General features: G+C 37.2%; 1 non-coding gene across 1 annotated transcript; it reads left to right on the top strand.

Moving 5' to 3' along the window:
- The first annotated feature begins 596 nt into the window (after window positions 1–596).
- Window positions 597–703, top strand: LOC119470999. The gene has a single exon (XR_005199988.1). It is a non-coding gene; the product is annotated as a U6 spliceosomal RNA (small nuclear RNA).
- The last annotated feature ends 24609 nt before the right edge of the window (window positions 704–25312 follow it).

Below are 25312 nucleotides of genomic sequence, written 5' to 3'. Positions count from 1 at the left end.
TAACTTGGGGTAGATTATTTAAAGCCTCTGAACCTGAGGTTTTTCATTGGCAACATGGAGTAATACCCATCTCAAAATATTGTTGAAAGGATAGACAAACTAGTGAGTATGATGCACCTTAGCTCAGTACATGGAATATAATTAATGTTATATCTAGACTGTTTAGATCTATATTTACCTGCATATTTATACCTATTTATATGTTTATATCTGCACTTGACTATGCACAGGTCTACAAGAATGTCCATGTCTTTACTGTATGAAATTGAAATAAGGACAACTGTCTTAGTTGAAACCACCCTGATGACTCTCTATCCCTTTTCCATGCTTTATTTTTCTTCATACCACTTACTGACACCTGACATTATATTATACATTTATTTATTATCTGTCTGCTTTCACTAGAATATAAACTCCAAGAGAGCAAATACCTTGCTTGTTGTGTTTATTATGGTGTCCTACAGAGTCTAAACTATGCCTGACACATAATAGATGCTCATTAAATATTTTCTTAATAAATAAATTAATAAATATTTATTGCATATTTACATAAGACCATTCACTGAGCTTAACTCTCACAATTAAAGTGACATTGAGTGCTCGCTTCGGCAGCACATATACTAAAATTGGAACGATACAGAGAAGATTAGCATGGCCCCGGCGCAAGGATGACACACAAATTCGTGAAGCGTTCTGTATTTAAAAAAAAAAAAAAAGTGACATTGAATATCTAGTTTTTCACCTATTAAATACAGTGCATGCCATGTGATAGAATCTTAGAATGAAATCAATATGATCTACATAATTTTTACTATCTTGGCTGCTGGGCAAGTAACTAAAATAATTAAAATCTAGTAGAATCACATTTCCGGAGGTAAAAGTGGTCTAAGTGATACGCATCCAGGCTCCTCAATTCCCAAATAAAGAGAATTCAGCCTGAAAGGGAAAGCTTGAATTTACAAAATGATCTCCTGATTCAGATACTTTCTATCATATTAATTTGTCTCTCAAATATCTATTGTGTGCTCAACTTAATACAAACTACTGTCAGAATCTAGGGATATAAAACAATGTCTCTGTCCTCAGAGACCTCATTTGAGAAAACAAGTCTAACACGCTTGAACCATTAGAGAATACCAGCAGATAGCACAGTTCTAAGGATAGTGATATGCAATAAAGTGATTCAGAGATACTCAAGATTCCATGGGAGCCATGGAACTTCAGCCAGACCATGAAGGGTGACTTCATTTGGAAGAAAACTTTGGGAGAAATATTACAAATGAGGAGACTACATGGAAAAAAGATGCGGGAATGAGCATAAGTGTTTATGACTCAAGGAGAAGGGAAGCAGATGACATATTGTAGGAGTACATGATAGATAAGTGGTGGGAAGTATTGTTGGACAGGGAATGTAGCACAAGTAAAACAGCCTACGCAACATTTATCTCTCTGTGATGTAGGAGTTTAGGCACAATGGTGTGGGAACTGGAAAAAAATGGAAGGATCTGATGTATTGAAAATGACATTTAAGGCCTGGTGATGTTGTGCTGAATGGTTTAGGTTGAGAAAGCCTGGATTTAGGGCAGCTAGAGATGTTGGAGGGAGGATGTCATTTTTTTCATGTATACTTCTGGTGCTTGCATCCTCACTTGCATATCATAGGGACTGGCTGTCCTAAATCCACCTATCTACTTCCAAATCAATTTTCCCAGTAACTTAGGCACCCATTACCTCCTCGGTGAAATCTCTGAAATTGTCAAGTTGTTGAGTATACTTTCTCCTTTGTATCCCAACTATAACTGGGTATTTCATGTCAGTTACTATCTACCATATACTAAATGGGATACATTTATTTACCAGTTTTCTCTGATCAGCCTTGTGTGCTCTTTAGTTCATATTGAGTTTGTCTCATCCCTTAATACAGTACCTGATACAAGTGGGGCTGCACAAAAGTTCATTGAATTGTTGCCTTCTTCTCCACCCAAACTCCTTCTGGGTTACCTCAATATCCACACATACTCTTCTAGCATCATATTTGTCTTAAGATTTCTACTCTCCTCAGCTCTACAGACTTTTGCCCACTACCATTTAGTCACCCACTTCAAGGCTGTTCCTTAAACCAGACTGGTTCCAACTCTGAAATATAAGGCCTCTACATGTTGTTATATGACTGGAGCATCCTATCATTTTGGTTCTCTGCTGCCTATTCTCTAGCACCTTGACCCTTAATCCCATCATCATCTCTTAGGCCGTCAACCTTGTCCTGGCTTCACTTCCTTCTTTCTGGCAGAGATCCATGACATATAAATACCCTCAACTCTTTTGGCCCCTTGTTTTCACTGTACCAGCCATGGAGAAAAATCATACAACTGGATTAATATGGAACCTCCACAGATTCATGGCCTGCAGTGTCTGCTGGTCTTTCACACTGCTTACAATTTATCCTCATTCTCCTAGCCAGCTCACTTTCTCCATCGTCTCACTTTGGTAACTATTCCAAGCCTTCACTACTCTCCTCATGTCTTCTAATCCACTATTACTCCCAAGAAAGAATTTCAACTCCCACTTAACAGACAAAATGGAATTGATCAGACAGGAACCTCTTCAATTTCCCCCAAGATAACTTCCAGTTCCATTTTACAATCTATGTTCAGAGCTAATTTTTCCACCTCTGCACATTGTTTTCAAACTTCCACCTTGAATTCACTGCTCAGTCCATTGTAATGTGATTTCTGCTCTACCTTTACATACCTTGCCTCATTGCTGAAACATGTCTTGCTAAGAGCATTTATATCTTTGTAATTGCCAAATTTCTTGGACAAACTTCAATCTTTGTTATCTCAACTATTGTCCAGTGTTATAGGATTCCTGTATTACAACAGCTTTCTAGCCAACCTACTAGTTTCATTTATGCTTTTCTAAACTATTCTCTAAGTTATTGTCAGTTTCTAGAAAGCAAAACTGCTCATGTTCCTATAATACTTAAAACATTTCATTCGTTCCCCGTCTCTTTCAGGATAAAATTCAAATTCCTTGATATGGCAATAACAAGCGCTTGATGGTTTGGCTCCAGCTTCCCTTTAAACCTTGTGTTTCATTCATTTAGTAAGCAAAGAACATGTGCCAAGCCTTCTGCTAGGCAATGAAGATGCAAAGAGAATAAGACAGTTCCTGTCCCAAAGAAACTCATAGTCTAACAGAGGAAAATAACGTGTCAACAAATTTTTTTTTACAAAATAAGGTAATAGGAATGACACCAGGAGTCTAGTCTAGGCTCATCTCTCTAGTGTAATTCTAGCCATTCTCCACATAGGTACACCATCCCAAACGCAACTCTAACTGTGGCCTTAAAACAAATTTTACAGACTAAAAGCTCAAGAGCTAAATCAGGTCAGAAAATATATTACTTTCCTATGGCTGCTGTTAACGAATTACAACAAATCTGGTGTCTTAAAAGAACACAAATTTATCCTTTTATAGTTCTAAAGGCCATAAGTTCAAAATCAGTTTTACCAGGCTAAGCTCAAGGTGTTATTAGAAGGCTAGTTTCTTCTACAGGATCAGGGGCAAGTTTTTGTATTTCTATTTGTTTTTGTTTTTCTAGTTTACAGAGACTGCCTGTATTCTTTGGCTTGTGAACCCTTCTTCACATAATTCCCATCTCTTGTCTCTATGTCAGTCTACTTCTCTTTTATAGTCAAATCTTCCTCTGCCTCCCTCTTCTAAGGACACTTGAAGTGCCATTACATTTGAGACCCACTCAGATAATCCAGGATAATCACTCCATCTCAAGATTCTTCTCCTTAATTATATTTGCAAAATCCCTTTTGCCAACTAAGATAACATATTCACAGTTTCCAGAAATTAAGACCTGGATATCTTCAGAAGGACCATTATTTAGCCTGACACAGAAGACATGTTTTACTTGTCTACAGAGTGGCAATTAAAAAAAATTGCTAACAGTGAAAAATTGCAACATACCACATGAAAATCCACATTTCTGGCTTCTTTTGAGATGTCAGGAAGATCTGACCTCTCTGGACCTGCAGTCCATCTACATGGCTATGATAGGCCCATGCCTTCAAAGTGGCCCGCATTCAGTTTAGTACCCAACAGTTCCTACTGCCCTGCATTCAGCTGCATTTTCTCATCCACACTAACTGCCTGGTGCCTGGAGACATTGGAGTATATAACACCTGTGCTAAAATTTTTGTGCCATTTCACAACTCTTCAGCTTCATAGATGTTCATCTCCTCCTAGAGTTCTTTTTCTTATTCTCCTTCCTCTGCAATCACCTGGATACTCCTACTCCCCCCTGAAGAACAAGTGAAAGCTCTCCCTCTCTGGGAAACTTTCTCCACATTTCCTGTCTGTGTGGGATAGTAGCTCTCACCACCAGTATGTTAATGTTTGGCTTACTTCATCTGTCACCTCCTTGAAGGCAGAGTTAGAGTCTTCTATCATTAGCACATCACCCACAGTGGGAATTCAATAGATGTTTGCTGAGTAAATATATATGATGGATGAAACCAGTGACACTACAGATAGGGGCATTTATTATGAAATTTTAAAATGCTATAAAAAGAAGAGTTTCCGTTATATTAAAAAAAAAGGATAACTTTTATTTTCCCATATAGCAGCTTTCTGGAAAGAATAGATGGGACCAGATACTTTTGAATGAGAAAATATTTGAGGCTGCGTGCAGTGGTTCACGCCTGTAAGAGGGAGGCAGTGGAAGATTTGACTATAAAAGAGAAGTAGATGTGATAGGGAGGCCAAGGAGGGCAGATCGCTTGAACTTAGGAGTCTGAGAACAGCCTGGGCAACAGGACAAAACTCTGTCCCTACAAAACAAACAAACAAACAAATACCACGCGTGCGCGCGTGCACACACACACACACACACACACACACACTAGCCAGGCATGGTGGTGCACTCCTGTTGTCTCAGCTACTTAGGAGGCTGAGGTGGGAGATTGCTTGAGCTTAGGAGACTCAGGCTGCAGTGAGCAGTGATCATGCCACCGCTCTGCACTGCAGCCTCGGCAACAGAGTGAGACCGTCTCTCAAAAAAAAAGAAAAGATTTAAATTTAGGGAGTGTGTTAAGGAGTATGGAAAAGAACCAGGCCAGATTCAGGAAGAGTGGGAACCATAAGACCTGGTCATACTCTGCTTTGCATGAGTGACACATCTACAAATAATATCAGAGGGTTTAATGTCTAGCATCATTTCAGTTCTAGCATGGTTAAAGTGCTCTAAAGAGACAGAATTTGAATAGTGAAATTGGTAAAATCTTGTGGAAGACCCAAGGGAGATGGAAAGCTTACCTGAATCATGAATTATTCATGCTTCACTGGAGAACAATGAGGCAGAACTTTGGCTTTTATTACCGCTTCTGATACAAAGTGATTAGTTTTGATTTTAGATGATTGCGCATGCTTATGTAACACACTAAATTCTATTTGGGTATTAAGGTTTTTGTTTTGACCATTCCAATTTAAGACAATTTACTCGAGGTTATGGAATTGTTTCTTTCTAATGAATGCATTAGAATTGAATATTAAGATATATGGAAGACTTCTTCCCAGTCCTCACGGTTAATCAAATAAAGTAATTTTTGTCTCTGATGCAGAACTGGAGATGAATAAATCTTTGAACTAAAATTAGATTAAACTGACTCAGTCATTTGAAGAACAGAAATATGCACACCCTTTGCTAATATTTATTACCAGAGAACATGTGTGTTTTCTGCTGTTGATCATAGGGGTGCTGGCTGTGTCACGAATTGAACTTGAGTTACAAGTTGTTTTTCTGAAGTTGGCAAAGGTGGATTAGCTGTTCTTTCACAACCAAGAATATTGACTATGTAATGGTGAACAGAAACAATATAATATCAGAGTTGTTTACCATAATCACATGAATTAAGCTACAGATACCCTGTACAGTTTTTGCTAATCAATAGTTATAACAAGGGTTTTGAATCTAGAATTTCTTTGGTTGTATTGTATATTCTGCTTGTTTTCAAATTATAAGGGGCTAGTTATGGATCCCTTATGAAGCTGATTTTAAAATTATGTTACTTTTATTTATATTAAAGTAGACTAATTCATATGCAGTCTAAAAAAATTGATCTCAGCAGAGAAAATGTTAATTTTTTCTGTGATCCACCACCCACTGCTATCATAAGTTCAAAGTCAAAAGAATGACTGCAACAATTTAAAAGACAACTGGGTGAATTATTTTTTAGCTAAGCAAAAGGTATCAACAAAAACAACATTAAAAATACTGATTTTAGTATTAAGGCTATGATAATCTTTGATCTCAGGATCAAGGCTTAATTTAAATTTGCAGGCAATTAAAAAACAATAACTCTACATGTATTTAAACTTCTAGTGATCACAAACTGTGCAGATCTGTTTTGCAATTAAATGAATCTCATGAAGTATGTTTTTCAAGAATGATTATAATGGCCTAGATCTGTAGAAAACTTTTAGTTTTTATGTTTTGAAACATAGACAGTTTTTAAAATATCTTAGACTGAAAATAATCTTTTTTCATCTTCACACTATGCATTCTGAACTACAAATGTATATTTGGTTCAAATGTTATTATGGAAATAATTGTATACCTAAATACATGTTGTTCATGTTAGGATCACCTGTTAACTTGTTGACCTTTTGTTCTGAAGTAATAGAAAATCTAGTCCCTAATATTTGGAAGTAATTGTCATGACTTATTCTTATCATATGAATAGGATAAAATTGATTCAGGAGAGCTGAAATGTAATAATCTCTTCCAAATTATGAAGATGAAGGTTTATCCCCACAAACTTTGGCAAATGACATTTCTTAAAAATATTTTTCAAAATAGGACAAAAGTCAAGAATCTATACTTTTTAGAGCCAAGAGTGACACAGGTGTAACATTTTAGTTGCCTTCAACCTGGCTGTAGCCACCAGTGCAAGTCTCCTGCTGTTTTTGTGTAGGAGTAGCCCATCTTATCACTTCAGGTGCATTTTCTCAAAGCACAAAAGTAGAATACTGTCTTCTCTTTTCCATCTCAAGAGTTACCAGGTAATATTCTTTCCTTGTGCTTTGTGAGAAGTCGTGCTTTCTCCACCAGCTAAGAGAGCTAAAAGTCCACCACCTGTTTCACTCTTCAAGAATGAGTTGGTCTTAATCATCACAATCTCCTCTCCGTCACATTTCCCACCCCCACACTCGGAAAATATAAGCCCATCAGAAGATGAATGACCTTTAGGATATTGCTTCTGAAAGGTTGATGGTACTTACCTGAGAGATTAGATTTCATTCGATCACTCCATGTAACTTTCCTTTACCTATGACATTTTTTGCTTCACCTTCTGATGTCTTATTTTCTCTGAGAGAGAAGAGATGCAACAGTAGCATTTACTTCCTCACGATCATTTCTAAGAATATTGCTGCTGTTTGCCTACTACCTGAGGATTCTTGTAAAAAAAAGTGCTTTGTGCTTGTAAAAGGTATGAAACATTTTTTGGTATTTGTGAAGAGATTTACCAAATTGAATGGCTCTGAGAATAAAAGTGAACAACTCTGCCTGGAAAAGAAAGTCAGAAAAATGTTCGAAAGCACTCTATTCTTCTGAAGCCTTAAAAACTCACTGTGAGTTCAATTTAAGACTTTAGAAGGGGCAACACTAGGGTGAGAGAATGCAGTTATGTTCAGTACAGTGAGTTTCAGCTAAAGGCTACTCTTAAAAAAAAATAAAAAACAACTTTGGTTTTTATATCTAGAGAGAAATCCTTCTTTCCTAGCTAGAGGAATTTTGATAGTGACAAGTCCACATCCTGTGATATCTGAAAACATGCAGAGGGCTCATAAGGAATCCAATGGTTTTGGTATCTTGAAACACCGGCTAAAGAGAGATTCTGGGAGGCTCTAACAGTCCATGAAGAGTGGTCACACTCAATGAACTACTTTAGGGGAAAATCTCACTTTAATGGTATCTGTTAATATAGTAAGCCTAAAATACTATATTCTCTTCTTATTCTGAGGAAAAGAATTCTCCATTTTAAATTTTCAGGAGATAGAAAATGCCACCTGAAGAGGCAATCCATGTTTTTTTCAGAGTACAGACTATTAGTGATTAATATAATTCATTCATTCATTCACTCATTCATTCAATAAACATTTATTGAGTACCTAGTATGATGTGCCACAAACTGTTAATCCAAAAGTAATTAAGACTTCATTCCTTTCAAAGAGGGGCTCAGATGGAAGACAATGGACACATAATCAAATAATCATACTACATGATGATAACTGCTATGTTAAGTAGTATACAAGCTCCTCCCAGAACAAAGTGTCTAAAGTTTGTCAGACATTGCCAGATGCAATTCTATAACAAATTGCTCTCTACAGACCTTTCTATGTCTTTTCTGTATGGATATCAAAGGTGATGTTTTGGGCTTCCTGGCCAGGACTCTAAAGGGCCATAGACCACACCATACATGGTGTCCTTGTGCCTAGCACATGCTGGCCTCTCTACTTGTTAATAGAATAGAGGAATGGTTGTTCATGTAGAGGGATGGTTTATGGGATAGATAACATATTACATAGAAGAAGAAGAGGGGGCAGCTGTGGAGGTGAGGCAAGTTTGTCCCATTTCAAAATAAAGTCCTCTACATAATGGCAGAGAGAAAGAAACCACATTTATAATAGTAACAAATATTTAGGAATAAAGTTAACAAGAAATATCTAAAATCCATATGAGGTAAACATTAAAACACTCCTCAAGTACACAAACATAGACTTGAAGAAATGAAATGTATACCCACTATTCTTGAATAGGAAAACTCATGACATGCACCCTAAATGAATTTATTAATTTAATGCAATCCCAATAAAAATACCAACAAGCTTTGGTATGGAGTTACATAAGTTGATACTAAAGTTTGTGTATAAAAATTAACATACAAGAATTGCCAGGAAAAAAAAAGACAGCACCAAAAAAAGAAAAACATGAAGGAGGACTACTTTTACGAGGCATTAGAACATATTAGAAAGCCTCTATAATTAAGGCAGTGTGGTACTGATGCATGAATAGACAGAAAGGCAAGTGAAACAGAACAGAAAACTCAGATAGAGATCCAAGTTCATACAGAAATTCAGCATATGATATGAATGGCACCTCAAATTACTGAGTCAAAGATGTCCCTAGGTAGCCATTTGGGAAAAGGAAATTGGATTCCATAATACACCAAAGAATAAACTCCAGATTCCTCAGAGAACTAAATGTAAAATTATAGTAACTTAAATGTCAAAAGAAAACAAGGGTGAATACCTCTTTAATATTAGTGTGGGAAAGACTTTCTAACTATAACTCAAAATCCAGAGGCAATTAAAAGTGATACATTTAACTACATAAAATCAAAACGTTTTTTATAACTTCTGTGATATTCCTGCCAAAGACACTTAATCAGGATCTAATCATAAGGAAACATTAGACAAACCTAAACTGAGGAGCATTTTACAAAATAACTGCCCTATAATGTTTTAAAGTGCCAAGATTATGAATGTCACTGACAGAATGTCTCCTTCCACACTGAAGGAGACTAAAGGGATGTGATAACTAAATGGAACACATGATTCTGAATTAGATCTTTTTGATATAAAGGACATTCTCAGTACAACTAGTAAAACCTAAATGGGTTTAAGAAGTAGTAGTAATATATCAATGTTAGGTTCCTGAATTTGATCTTCATACTGTGATTATAAAGAAGATTTTCCTTGTTTGTAGGAGACTTGCACAAACATTTGGGTATGATGGTGCAACAGGACAAGAAGTTACTCTCAAAGAATTCAGGAAAACCTAAATTCTTTGTATTAATTTGCCACTTTTGTTAAGTTTGCGATTGGTTTAAGCCGTGTGTGAAAGAATTCAGGAAAACCAAAATTCTTTGTATTAATTTGCCACTTTTGTTAAGTTTGCGATTGGTTTAAGCCGTGTGTGTGTGTGTGTGTGTGTGTGTGTGTGTGTGTGTGTGTTTTAACTCTCTTAATAAATGATTGACTTCATGGGAAAAAATTTAATTACCAACAGTGACCTGAGAAGAGATTTGAAAATATAAACAGGAATTATCAGAGAAGAAATACTGGAATGTTGTCAAAAAACAAGCCCCACACCATTATCAAGTCCATATGGTCTCACAATAGAATCCTACTTAGCTCCTAAAGGATAGTTCCAATGTTACCTAAATTGCTCTAGAACATAGGAAAAAAAGTAAAGCTTCCAAATAATTTTCATAAAATGAGAAAACATTGATACCGGAACCTAAATATGACAGCAAAAATAAGAAAAGAAAGAAAATGGCAGATTAATCTTTCTTATGACTATATAATCTAAATAAAACATCCATAAACAAAACTCAGCAGCACTTTTAAAGGATAAGAAATTATGACCAAGTGGCATTTTATCTAGAAGTATAGGAATAATTCAACATCAGGAAAAAAACCAATAAAATAATGTATTACATTAATAAAACAAAATGTAAAAGTATATGATCATGTTGACAGATGCTGAAAATGTATTTAATAATACTCAAATCCATTCTTCATAAACAATCCATAAATAAAATAGGAATTAGTAGATACACTTTATCATCTTGAAGAACAAGACACTTTTACCTTAAAGGGACATCATGTTAATTTAAAATTGTACCCTGGGCCGGGCGCGGTGGCTCACGCCTGTAATCCCAGCACTTTGGGAGGCCGAGGCGGGTGGATCACAAGGTCAAGAGATCGAGACCATCCTGGTCAACATGGTGAAACCCCGTCTCTACTAAAAATACAAAAATTAGCTGGGCATGGTGGTGCATGCCTGTAATCCCAGCTACTCAGGAGGCTGAGGCAGAAGAATTGCCTGAACCCAGGTGGCAGAGGTTGCAGTGAGCCAAGACAGCACCATTGCACTCCAGCCTGGGTAACAAGAGCAAAAACTCTGTCTCAAAAAAAAATAAATAAATAAATAAATAAAATAAAATAAAATAAAATTGTACCCTGGAAATGATCTCATAGACTAATGAACAAGACAAGGATGCCTACTGTTATTTCGCATTCTTCTGGAAGTCCTGGTTAATATAATTAGAAAAGACAAAGAAGACAAATGAATAAACATTGGGAAAAAGGAAGTAACAGTAATGTCATTTTTAAGTGATGTAATTCTTTACGTGGAAAACACAAGAATCTAGTAGAAAACTATGTAAACACTGAGATAATTCAGTGAGATAGCAGGGTACAAAATTATATAGAAATACATTTCCCTCATATATACAGACAATGTTGTGAAACTCAACTACTGGTAGAGGACAGCATTTTCAGTAATATCTTTGATTTTTTCTTTATGATCTGGATACACATCAGAGGTGAGTTATCTAAGCCTATAATCTTACTTTTCTCTCTGGTAGCTGTTAGGATTTTCTCTGTGATCTTAATATTCTCAGTTTCAATACAATGTTGTCAGATGTACATTGATTTCACCTACTCTCCTCAGAAATTGGCGTGCTCCCTTCATTTAATACCTCATGTCTCTTTACAGACAAGGCAATTCTCTTGGAGAATCTAAGCCATTTTTAATTTAAATATTGCATCTCCTCCTTCTCTGGAACTTTAATTAGATATATATATATACTCTGATTTTTCTATCCCCAGTGTCCCTTAATATCGCTTTCATATTTTCTATCTGTTTATCTTGCTTTGGAATTCTCATTATTTCCTAGCTCTGCAGTACTTCTCTTTTGGTCATATGTAGTCTATGTAACCATTAGAGGAAAACTTCTCCTTTGCCCTCTGAAGCTTCCTGAAAATCAGCTGTCCAAAGGCAAATGTAAGAGAAAAGGCACACAAATTTTCCATTATTCTCCTTGAAGCAAAGTGACCCTTTGCTCATTTTAGTTAGCTTAAAACTAAGGAACACATTTTCTTCAGGGAGGTATAGAAATGGCAGTTCTGATTTCAGTGTGGTTTGATTCAAAATGGCTTTTAATGCTGTACCTCCGAGAAATAGAGATTTTAGTGGTGATGGCCCCAAGATAAAGCTGCATTACTGCAGTGTGACATAAGTAGGGGCTGTCTAATGGAAAGAATTATGGGTAATATATTGTGGAATTACTGCAAGGCCAGCACACAAATCCAACCTGGCTTGAATAACCTACCTCCGAAATGTATATACATAATCAAGGAAACTTTCCAAAGGAATCACTGAACATGAAGAATAATTTGCCAATAGTTAGGTTCCAAAACATAAGCCATGGAAGCAAATCACAAGCCATAGAAATTTATTGGGGTGAGTCATTTTCCCTCTGCAAATAATATGGGCTGAATTATGAAATATGCAGTCAGTCCAGCTCCATTTTAAGAGTGATTCTGAAGACTGCTGTGGGAGATATAGTCAAGCAGACATTATAAAATGTGTAAATATAAATAGTGTATGAAATTAAACAAGAGGCATAATCAGGAAAAACTTATCATATGTAATAATCAGCATTATTCAGTTTTTAACTAATTAGCTCCCAAAGAGCCAAAACTAAATCAATGCCAAATAACTGAAATTTAACTGGCTGTGTGCAATGTTGCTAATGTTACTGCTAAAGCCAGATGTAGAAGAGTGCCTTCCTTGATTAATGAGGAAAATCACATCTTTAATTTAAGTTCTACTTCCTCCATCCCAGGAGAATTGCTTGGGTTTACTCTCAAGGATAGAGTGTTTTTGAAAAGTGTAAATGTAAATCTTTGGGGTTCTAGCCTTTCTGCCCAGTGTGGGGCAGCTCAGAACTAGTCTTTTGCTACTATACAAGGGCTTCCAGCTGGTCTAGAGTGCCTGCAGCCATCTGGAGGTCCTTCCCTTTTGCTCAGTGATCCCCAGTGAACTCCTCCCCAGCAGCATCCTTCAGACCCCACCCTATCTCCCTATCCACTTGCATGGACAATGGAAATCCAAAGGAACCGGAGCCCCATCCCCATCTCTTTTCTTTCTTAAAGCTAACTGAAGCAATGAATTTTATTTTAGGCTTCCCACACACAGCCACAATATTTATTTTCCACTACCTGGCTTCTACTTCTCAATAAAAGCAGTTGTGCTAACTATAATAATCCGTTCTTTCCACTAGCAATAAAGCACAAATATTACAAGTCTGAGCTTATCTTTTAAAAAAGCACAACTTAAAAATATTACGAAGTTGATGCCTGGAGCTGTGGTATAATGAGCTCTCTTTTAGAATTAATGTTAGACCCAGATTGTATTTCCAAGTGAAAAGGCTGCTGGGCCAGAGCAAGTGACCTTTGGATGAGTGACTACTTGTTACCTTGTCAGCCTTGGTCCTGCCTGCCATTAGAAAGAACTACCACGTAATAAACTATTTACAGCCTGCACTTATCTATCCCCTAAAGAGCACTTTCTGGGGTGGGGAAAAAGAGACAATTGATTTTTTTCTATCTGATAGTCATTATCTTATACTTAGGCCATCTAACAGCTTAGCACTTGTTATGTTCAGTTCTCAGGGTACCTTATATAACAAGGGCAGTTGATTTTCCTTTTTCTTTTTTGACAGATTTTAAAAGCCTAGCGCTTTTGCAGAACATAAAATAATACCTGGAGTTGGAGACAAATTAGGTACAGAGACAAGGAAGACAGAAGGAGGTTATTGTGTCCTAATGAGTCTCATTCGAACCAACGATAAAAAGAATATCCAAATTCTCTTTCTATGCCCTCCAACCATTTTTATTCTGATCAATTAAGAATTATCTTGAACTCTGAACATTTATTTTGGAATTTTTAAAACATGTAAATTCACACAATATCCCAAAATCATGGTTTCTACATCTGAAAAATAAGAAAGTTCTCTTTACCTCTTAGATTGTTTTGATTTTAAGAAGTAGATGTAACAAGAAACATCTACTTTTATGGTTAGTTTGGTAGTGGAACAAGTTTTTAGACAAGGAAGTAATCAGGATACTTTTTAAAAACAAATAAATTGTATGTGAATGTTTTCAACAGATGTTTTCTGAAGATCTCATATTCCTCAGCTCCCAGACTGTCTGGGTGCCAGAGATTACCAGAAACCTGACATGGTCTCTGTCTTCAGATTGATAGTGTAACTGAGTACCCAGTTTTTAAAGTTTTATTCTTTTTTTCTTAATGTTCATTTAACCACTGGGTGCCCCCTCACACTGTAAGTGTTATCTAATTATTTGGAAACACTACAGGTGTTACTGGAAAGGGATCCTGATCCAGACTCCAAGAAAGGGTTCTCGGATAGTGCACAAGAAAGAATTCCAGGTGAGTCCATAAAGTAAAGCAAGTTTATTAAGAAAGTAAAGCAATAAAAGAATGGCTACTCCATAGACAGAGCAGCCTTGAGGGCTTCTGGTTGCCTATTTTTATGGTTATTTCTTGATTATATTCGAAATAAGGGTGAATTACTCATGCCTCTCCTTTTCGGACCATATAGGGTAACTTTCTGACATTGCCATGGCATTTGTAAACTCTCAGCACTGCTGGGAGTGTAGCAGTGAAGACAACCAGAAGTCACTCTCCTTACCATCTTGGTTTCAGTGGGATTTAGCAGGCTTCTTTACTGCAACCTGTTTTATCAGCAAGATCTTTATGACCTGTATCTTGTGTTGACCTCCTATCTCAGCCTGTGACTTAGAATGCCTAACATTCTGGGAATACAGCCACATAGGTCTCAATCTTATTTAACCCAGCCCCTATTCAAGATGGAGGTGCTGTGGTTCAAACACCTCTGACACAGACACCTAAGGAAATCTCACCCACCAAGAGATTGCTTCAAGGCTGCAGTTAATTTACAACCAACCAAGCCTGAGATGATGCCAACCCATTCACAATATGGGGCAATAACTCAAGATAAGTCATTGGAACAAGTCGTGTAGGCCTGCACTGCCTCACCCCCTACATACCCTCTATGCCAAAACTCACCCTTCATAAACCCTTGAAATTTACTTGAAAATTTGAAGCGGTTCCATTAAGGCAAGAGCCTGGATCGTTTTCCCCACTGCTAGCTTTGGTTTATAATAAAGTCGCTCTCCTTCTACCATACCTCAACCTTGCTAATTGGTTTTGTAAGCTGCAAGTGGTTGAACCTGCATTTGATAACAATAGCCTTGCTGGAAAGACAAGATAAACAGACATATATGCCAAAGAGTCTGTATTAGTCAGGGTTCTCTAAAGGAACAGAACTAATAGTGATATAGGTGTTAAAAAGAAATTATTTAGGCAGATAATGAGGGTAAGGAAGTTCTCGGTAAGGTTTCCCTTTTAATGAAAAGCAGCCCCCAAATCATTTCTTTTCTAACAAAAAGCCGCCTGTAAAATTGAGCTGCAAACATAGTTAGGCAAGCTAGAAGCTTGCACGGGTGAATGCCAGCAGCTGTGACAATAGCAAAGTCTACCTGTGGGATAGGCATGTTCAACATGGCAGCTCCGTCCTTTTCCTTATCAACCGTGTGAACAGTAAGGAGCAGACAACAGGGCACCAGCCAGGTAAAAAACCCATTTGCCTAATAAAAGATCAGGATGGGCCAGGTGCGGTGCCTCATGCCTGTAATCCCAGCACTTTGGAAGGCCGAGATGAGGTCAGGAGTTTGAGACCACTGCCCAACATGGTGAAACCCATCTCTACTAAAAATACAAAAATTAGCCAGGCGTGGTGGTGGGAGCCTGTAATCCCAGCTACTTGGGAGGCCAAGGCAGGAGAATCGCTTGAATCCAGGAGGTGGAGGATGCCGTGAGCCAAGATCGTGCCACTGCAATCCAGCTTGGGCGACAAGAGTGAAACTCCATCTCAAAAAAAAAAAAAAAAACCACCAAAAAAAAACATTCGGATGGAGTGGCCAGCTCCTTCATGTGTTGTGTAGATGTCACACCTGGTCTAATCAATCTTTGGGCCCTGTGTAAATCAGACACAGCATCATCAAGCCGGTCTATAAATCCCCATGCATTTCACCACGGAACCAAAGGACCCACTCAGGAGCCCTTCTTTCTCTGCAGGAAAAAGAGCTATTCTCTTTTCTTTTTCATTTGCCTATTAAGCCTCTACTCTTAACCTCACTCCATGTGTCCGTGTCTTTGATTTCCTTGGCATGAGGCAACAAACCTCGGGTATTACCACAGAAGAACGATGCCACTTCAATAGCATACATGTGTATATGAAGGGGACTTCATTAAGGAGTATTGACTCACACAATCACAAGGTGAAATCCCACAGTAGGCCTTCTGCAAGTTGAGGAGCAAGGAAGCCAGTTTGAGTCCCAAAGCTTCGAAAGCAGGGAAGCTGACAGTGCAGCCTTCAGTCTATGGCCAAAGGCCCAAGAGCCCCCAACAAACCACTGGCATAAGTCCAAGAGTCCAAAAACTGAAAAACTTGGAGTCCAGTGTTCGAGGGCAGGAAGCATCCAGCACAGGAGAAAGATGAAGGCCAGAGATTCAGCAAGTCTGCTCTTTTTCCAACTTCTTCTGCTTGCTTTATTCTATCCATGCTGACAGCTGATTAGATGGTGCCCATGTAGGCTGAGACTGGGTCTGTGTCTCCCAGCCCACTGACTCAAATGCTAATCTCCTTTGGCAACACACCCAGGAACAATACTTTGCATCCTTTCATCCAACCAAGTCGACACCCAATATTCCATCATAGATCCAAGATGGCCTGTACTCACATGGGGCTGGCAATAGACAGGACAAGACTAACATGGGACCCCATGTGTTGGCGAAGTCACTTAGGGCCTTCCTGGAAGGCTCTTGAGCAAAGGAGCTGAGCTGTCAATTGCAGTGAGTGTGGCTTACCAGGATTGCAGAAAGAAAGCTCCTTATACTATGGGATTTACCTTTTGTAGCAGTGAAAGATAAGTTTAGAGAGGAATAGTAGGAGATTATAGAGGAGAATTATGAGCTTGGATTCAAACCTAGATCGTTTGGGAAATGCTTTTCATTTTGAGCCTTTATTATAGTAGTTTCCTTAGTAGGGTACATGGATGCAAGGATTTGCATAAGATTACTTATTGGGATGTGGGGGGAAAGTAATAAAACTTTTCTTTATATTTATTTTATATTGTATCCTTTAAACAGTTCTGTTTTAATTTTTTGGATAGTGTAACACATTGGGCTACATGGATATAATTTTAAAGAAATATAAATATATTGGGGATACAGTATCTAATTTTATTTTCTGATAAAAGTGAGTGATCAGGTCAGGTGCAGTGGCTCACATCTGTAATCCAAGCCCTTTGGAAGTCCAAGGCAGGAGGATTGCTTGAGTTTAAGAGTTTGAGACCAGCATGGGCAACGTAGGGTGACCCCACCTCTACAAAATAAAAAAATTAGCCAGGCATGGTTGCTCATGCTGGTGGTCCCAGCTAATTGGGGGACTGAGATGAAAGGATCATTTGAGCTCCGGAGTTTAAGGCTACTGTGAGCCGTGATCACACCACTGTACTCTAGCCTGAGTGACAGAGCAAGACCCCACCTCCAAAAAGAAAGTGCCAGGGACTATGTTAAGTGTTTCATCAAACAATATTATTTCATTTAACCCAATCTATGCAGTAAATAGTGTAGAGGCAAAAGGAATTTTTCTCCCTCTGCTTCTGAAGGTTTGATAATTTCTGTCTACAAAACAACTGACAATAGACAGATTAACAGGAGAAGAGGTGTACAAATTTATTGATGTGCACATGTGTGCACTGGAGCCACACAAAATATGAGACTCAATGAAGGGTCACATGACTGAAGTTTTTACACTGTATAGAAAGAAATAGAGCCTTGGAGCTCCTGGGTGAAGTTGCCACAGGTTTTGGCAGTTATGGGGAGATGATGGGAGGAAATACCCAGGTTGTCTGTTATACAGATGAATTTCCTTGGGGAGCAGCCCTCAGAAAGACCGGCTGTGGTAAAAGTTTCTCTGTCTGAACTTTAAAAATGCCAGACCTTTAGAGTCTTTTTTTCCTGTGAGTTAATCTTTTCTAAAACCAGATAAGGCAGATAAGGGAGCCTCAAAGAAAGGATGTTTGCATCTGCTGTTTACTTTATGACTGCAGATTTCCTCTACAGATGCAAATCTCCCTCACAAAAGGACAGCTTTTCAGAGCTATTCCTGTGTCTGCAGCCCTCTGAACAGGCATCTCGAAATATGTCAAAGAAGTGTATTTTAGGGTGGCTTATTTTTGTTTTCCACAGTAGTGTATGTGATCCCATTTTAGGGAATTTGAAACAGACAGGTATAGTAACATGTAAATGGCAGAACCAGTTTCAAACCCTGAACTTCCAGCTCCGGAGCCTATAAACTACATTTTCATTCTTTTGGTCTAACAAAGTCCTAATTGTCAGATCTGGCTTAAGTAGTTTGGATTTTTTGCTCTGTCACTTATGAAGCACAGATGAATGGTTTTCATAATAATAGTTTATGTCATAATAGTTTATTTCATAATAATATTTCATTCCAAGAAGTCATGCAGCAGGAATCTTTCAGAATTCTAAAAAAATATTTTTAATTGCATTGCATAACATACCAATACTAGAGTAAAACCAATAAATACTTCTGTTGATTTGTCTACTTGTCTTCTAGATCCTTAGGACATTTTTTATGGGGTTAAGATATTCCTTTTTCAGAAGAGAGGCTTTAGCTATATGTGCCACACCATTAGCAGCCAGGAGAGGTCACCATTTATAATGACTTAAGGGCATGTGGCCATACCTCTTTTGTAATTATACTTGAAGGTCGGGCTATGTGGCACAGAAAATTGGGAATAGATAAGCCAAAGGTCAAATTTAATAGTGCAGAATCCTTTATGGGGCACAGCAATTGATTTCCCTACTTCTCTGCACTGCTCAAGACAACATTCACTGAAACTAGTAAAGTCTGGGAGAGGTGAAGACCACTTGAAGAGTGATGTCACACACTCATCACTGTGGGGGTGGGTAGGTATAAGGCACACATCAATCTCCACCACTTTGCATATACATGCAGTTGGGAGTTCCTGCACACTGTAGTACCTAGGCAAAGTGCCTGGTTCCAAGTCACTCAGAACAGTCTAGTAATTATCAAACTATACAGCATATTGGCCTTAAGACTAGAAGACAAAAACTCTTAAATAATGGAACAATTAGAACTCATGTCCTGGGCCACTCAAAGACTAATATTCCTATAATGAATATGTCTAACGTGAATTATCTTTATATTTCCCATCCAAATCTGTCCATAATTCAATTTGCTTTATTATAAAGAGGTTTTTTTTTTTTTTCTCCCTGAAGTTCTAATTTGCTCTTCTTGATAGAAAAAACATTTACTTTTGTTTTTTGTTGTTGTTGTTTTTGTTTTTTGAGACAGTGTCACCCGGTTGCCCAGGCTGGAGTGCAATGGTGTGATCTAGATTCACTGCAACCTCTGCCTCCCAAGTTCAAATGATTCTCCTGCCTCAGCCTCCCGAGTAGCTGGGATTACAGATTCCCACCACCACCCCCAGCTAATTTGTTTGTATTCTTAGTAGAAACGGGGTTTCACCATTTTGGCCAGACTGGTCTCAAACTCCTGACCTCGTGATCCATCTGCCTCAGCCTCCCAGTGCTGGAATTACAGGCGTGAGCCACCATACCCGCCCGTTTTTTTTTTTTTTTTTTTTTTAAATCGTGCCAGAGCATCTCCTATTCCCCTTACTTTTGCTATTTGTTGTGTTGGATCCATTCTATTTTTCTCAAGGACCACTTCTGTTTGTTCCATTTTCATAGGATTTTTGTTTCATCTGTACAATAACTTTTTCTCTCCCCTCAATGGTGATGGTTTCCTAAGCTGTCTGTGATTTTGTCTGACAGTGTTGATTTCCAGATAGCTGGCCTGGAGCACCTTTGCTGTTTTTCTCATTGGTTCTTTAGCATCATCAGGATGGCTGACCAGGAGCTCTACATCCACAGGCAGTAGGGGCAGACAGGGAGCTGACCATAAGGCAGGAGTGGCCTGCAAATGTCAGAATGGTAATGGCTGCACACGTGTGCCCTAATAACTCTAATTCTCCTCTGACAGTTGACTAAATTCCTAAGAGAAGAGCCCCTGATTTTTTTGCCTGGGAATGAAATTCTTGGTATCCTAGAAAGAAGGGTCTCGGGGAGGAGCTATTCAGAGACAGAAGATCCATCACCCCTTCATTCTTTTTGGTTCCCCTTTGCATCGGACTTTCCCATAGTACCTGCCCCACTGAGCTTCTACAGAATATCAGCATTTTTATTTCACATACACAGCTCAGAGTTGTCTTGTCTTTGCTTTGTTGAATCTGTCAACAGACTTTCTCTTTTTTATTTTCTAGAAATGTCTCAAAATCTCTCCTCCACTGATGTGATATGGGTTTAATTCTTTACTATCATTTCATTGAGGTCTAGGGAGAGAGAAGAGATAAGCATTTGTTCTAAATTTCTTATTTGAGCCAGAAATCACAATTTGTATCTTGAAGTATATAAATGCACCAAATTTCTGTAGAAAATAGAATGTGGAACTATCTAAATAAGAGATTTTGAATATTTCACTAGTCTTCAATGTCCTTTAGATTGGAAAACTTTGGCCTGAGATACTTTCTTGCAATGAACTGAAGCTAAGAAATCATATTGCAAACCTTCACTGACCTAGTTTTTTTGGTGAAGTTTAAATATGGTATTTAAACTAATGTCTCCTATAAAATGTCAAATGCTGACTAAGTACACAATTGTAAAACACTCGCTATACCCAGTCTCAGATACAATGGAAAACTTCATAAGAGGCAAAAAAAAAAAAAAAAATAGAAGGAGAAGATGGAAGAGGGTAATGAACTCATGAGTCAGCCAGAAGAACCTCCTCTGTCAGAGAAATGAACTCCACATTTTCCAAAAACATTTAATTTCCATTTGAACATCGCTATTGAGTTTACTATAATTACCTCTTTAGGGAAATGGTTCCACTTTCTGACTGTAATTAGCTCCAGGAATATTTTTCCAATTTCAGTTTGAGTTTGCCCTCTGCTCTTGCCTTACTGTTCTTCAGACCTCTTCAATCTAAAGTCTGTTTTCCTCTCAAGTTAGACTTTTTTTTTAGAGTTTTTTTATTTTCAATGTTTCTTTAACTAAATAAATTAGATCTCTTGACGTCTTCGAGTAGTTTTCCTCTCATATCAGCAGTTTGTTTGTTTCTAGAATTTAAAATTTCTCTTAATATTTTATCTCCCAAATTCATTTTTCAAATAATGTATTAGTGAATCTTTTATCCAACTACAATATAGCACCATTAGAAACCTCTTGCCTTACTTTTCATATCACAATTGGGTGACTCTTTCTTTAACAATGTTTCAAACTGTATTCAATATGCTTCTAAGTATGTCTCTTTGGGTGAGTTCTTAAGGCAATTTTGAGAATCAGGTGCTATTTACTTCCTTATTTGAACTCTCTTTTTCCTGTGTAACCCATAAATTCTGCAAGTGTTAAATTATCAGCAGACAAGACTCATAGCTATTCATGCAGACTTTAAGCCCAATCAGTCATCCATCCATCCATCCATCCATCCATTCATCCATCCGACAATTTTATTCCAGACACTATGCTAGGCACTTGGAAGCAGTAGTGAATTAAAAGTAATGAATTAAAAGCACTTGTTCTCATGGAACTAGCAATCTAGTTCCAACTGTGGTAATTCCAGCTGTGGTAATTCTTAGAGGAACAGCATGAGTAGGACTAATTCTAATGGGACTAGCGGGGTTTAAGAAAGCTTGCTTCAGATCAGAGATGAAATTTACAAATATATTTATTTAAGAGGTATTTTTGCCTTCAGCAGCCATAGCTATGTGTGTGTATGTTTTTAGTAACAGCTTTATTGAGATACACTTCGCATATAATATCCACCAATTTTAAGAGTACAATTTCATGGCTTTGATGTATTATTAATTTTTAAAAATTATGGTAAAATGTATATAACATAAAATTTGGCATTAAAAATTTTGACCAAAATATGGTTATGTGGAAAAAATGGAATTTTAACTATTCTTAAGTGTACAATTCCGTGCCATTAATTACACTCACAATGTATGCCACCATCACTAGTATCTATTTCCAAAACTTTTTCATCACCCCAAACTGAATCTCCACACTCATTAAACAATAATGCCTCATTCCTCCTTCCCTCAACCCCTGGTAACCTCTATTCTACTTTCTGTCTCTATGAATATGTCTATGCTGGGTACCTCATATGAGTAGAATCATAATATTTGTCCTCTTATGTCTGGCTCATTTCACTTAGATAATGTGCTTGAGGTTCATTAATGTTGTATCATGTAGCAAAATTTCATTCCTTTTTATAACTGAATAATATTCCATTGTGTGTCTATTTAATACATTTTGTTTATTGGTTCATCTATTGATAGACACTTGGGTTGTTTCTACATTTTGGCTGTTGTGAATAATGCTGCAATAAATGTTGGTGTACAAGTATCTGCTTAAGTCCCTGCTTTCAATGTTTTGGGTGGATACCTAGGAGTCAAATTTCTGGGTCATATGGTAATTCTGTAATTTTTTTGAGGAGTGATTAAACTGTTTTCCACAGTGGCCGTACCTTTCTACATTCCCATCAACAATATATAAGGGTTCTAATTTTCTCTCCAAAATCACCAATACTTGTTAATTTCATTTAAAAAATTTATAACCATCCTACTAGGTGTGGAGTAGTATTTTATCTCTAACTTTTGGAGAAAATGCTAGGCTATTTTCCAAAATGGCTATATCATTTTGCATTTCCATTAACAGTGTATGAGGATTTTGATTTCTCCATATCCTTTCCAACACTTATTATTACCTGACATTTCAGGTCTAGCCATCTTAGTGAGTATAAAGTGGTATCTCATTATGGTTTGAACTTGCATTTCCTTAATAACCAATGAATGTCTCTCTATGTGTTTAATGGCCATTTGCATATAACAGATCTTTGAATAATATTGTTTCATTCAATGTCATTTCATTATAATGTTGATGAGAAAAAGAAAATCAGTTCCCAGCCAGGGCCACTGTCTGTCTGGAGTTTGTACATTCTTCCCACGTCTGCATGGGTTTTTTCTGGCCACTCTGGTTTCCTCCCACAACCTACAGCTGTGCCCATTGAGTGAATTGGTGTGCCTGCATCATTTCAGTCTGAGTGAGTGTGGGTGTGTGTATGAGTATGCTCTGTAATGGAATGGCATCCTGGCCACAGCAGGTTCCTGCCTTGTTCTCTGAGCTACCGGGAAAGGCTTTGGCCCCCTGTAATCCTGAACTGGAATAAGTGGGTTAATAATGATCTTGGTTTTGTTGATCTTTTCTAAATGTGTGTAGAGCTCACATTTATTTCCATGTATAATATTAGAAGTGTCTTGGACTTTATTTAGAATTTTGGTGATGTTTTTGTGACCAGAAATATACCATAGAAACTTAACTCTTATTCATATCAATTAGCCCATAGTAAAATTGGTTTTGTTATATGTTATTTCTCTTAAAGTCATGGTTTCCAAGAACCTAACAACATATTAAATGAGGTCTTAATTGTGTCTTATTTAGAAGAATGTGTATTCAGTTCTTTTGTTCATTTTATAATTGGCTTATTTGTCTTTTTATTGTTGAATTGTAAGAATTTTAGAAGCAATAGTTTTAACTTCAAGGTACTGGGCAACATTTTGAAAAGGAGATCATCTTAATCCCAATGAAATGAAAGATGCCTATCTATGACCCTTTGGAAATTTTTATGAGTCTTTACTGCAAGGATTTATGGTGGCAATTACTTCCTTGCTTTGATTCCTTTCGGATATTCACATCAAGTCAAATTATCAATTCTGCAAAAGAAGAATATCATTTAATCCAAAGCAATAGCCAAATGATTGTCTTATTGTGTCCCCACCCCACAACTTTATTATTTTTCTTGAGCCCTGAGCTGATTTTTTATTATTTTTGATTAATGTTTAATTTTTTCTCAAATGTTTTTATCTTTTTCCATTATGCATTCCTTCCTACTTGACTAGAACCATCAAGCTTTGTAATTACATCTTTTATACCACTCCTAGGTCATGATCAATTTTGATTCATATCAAATTAACTCACATTTGATTAATGTCAAATGCATTCAAGGTTATTAATGAGAAATAGTACTTGGAATTTATAAAGCAGTTTCTACATACAAAGCAGTCTTCAGACAGTAACTAATTATACTTTATAATATACCTGAAAGATAGATTTATTATTAATAATGTTTGTCCTGATGTCAAATTCCATGAAGTACCCACTTGACATAAATATCTAATGTGATATAAGTTAATTGAGAAGAACTTTTGCTTTTCAACTTGCATGCAACTGTTTATCCAGATATCATATTACTAATCTCTTAGCAAATGGTTTTTTTCAAAAGCAATACATCAAAATGTTACTAAAACTTGATCAATTATGCCTTGTTTTAATAGAGGAACCATGAATAAAAATCTGCCCTGTAGCATTTGATTTCGAGATAAAAAGAAGAGGAAATTATTCAATTTATTTTTTAAGTTTTAAACATAAATGCCTTGAGAAATGATTAACCTAATTAAAACACTCTGAATTTTAAGTTAGTTATTGAATTCATACCAGTGGAACAAGTTCAATGAATCCTTAGAATAAGGGAACTGCTAAGAACCAAAAGAATTCAGTTCTAATTTGAACCTGGATGTTAAGTACTTTGGTAATGCTTGGGCAGATATCCAAACCTTGACATTTTACTTATACAGTTGTAGGGGTGGTCACAGTAGGTTAGTTCCATAAGATGTATTAGATATCAATCTCTTCCCATAGGATTCTTTCTTGTGGTATGTACTCATGATTTGTGTGTGTGTGTGTGTGTGTGTGTGTGTGTGTGTGTGTGTGTAGTAGTAGTAGTAGTAGTTTCCTACTGATGCGTAACAATTAGCCTAAAATTTAGCAACTTAAAATATTTATTATCTCACAATTGCTGTGGGTCAGGAAGCCAGGAATAGCATAGCTGGATAGTTCTGACTCACTGTCCCTGATGAGGTTACAACCAGTCTTACCGACTAAGACTGAAATCATCTGAAAAAGTTGATAGATGCTGAAGAATCCACTTCTAAGCTCACGGATATTGTCGTTGGTAGAAAGATTTATTTCTTCCTTACGTGAGGCTCTCCATAGGCTGCTCATAACATGGCAGTTTGCTTCTCCCAGAGAAAATAATGAGAGAGAGAGAGAGAGAGGGAAACCAAGATGGAAACCAGTCTTTTACAACTGAATCTCAGAAGTGACACACAA

The sequence above is a fragment of the Cebus imitator genome, unplaced genomic scaffold, assembly GCF_001604975.1.
Source record: "Cebus imitator isolate Cc_AM_T3 unplaced genomic scaffold, Cebus_imitator-1.0 Scaffold46, whole genome shotgun sequence".
Lineage (NCBI taxonomy): Eukaryota > Metazoa > Chordata > Mammalia > Primates > Cebidae > Cebus > Cebus imitator.
This window is presented reverse-complemented; position numbering and strand designations above follow the sequence as displayed.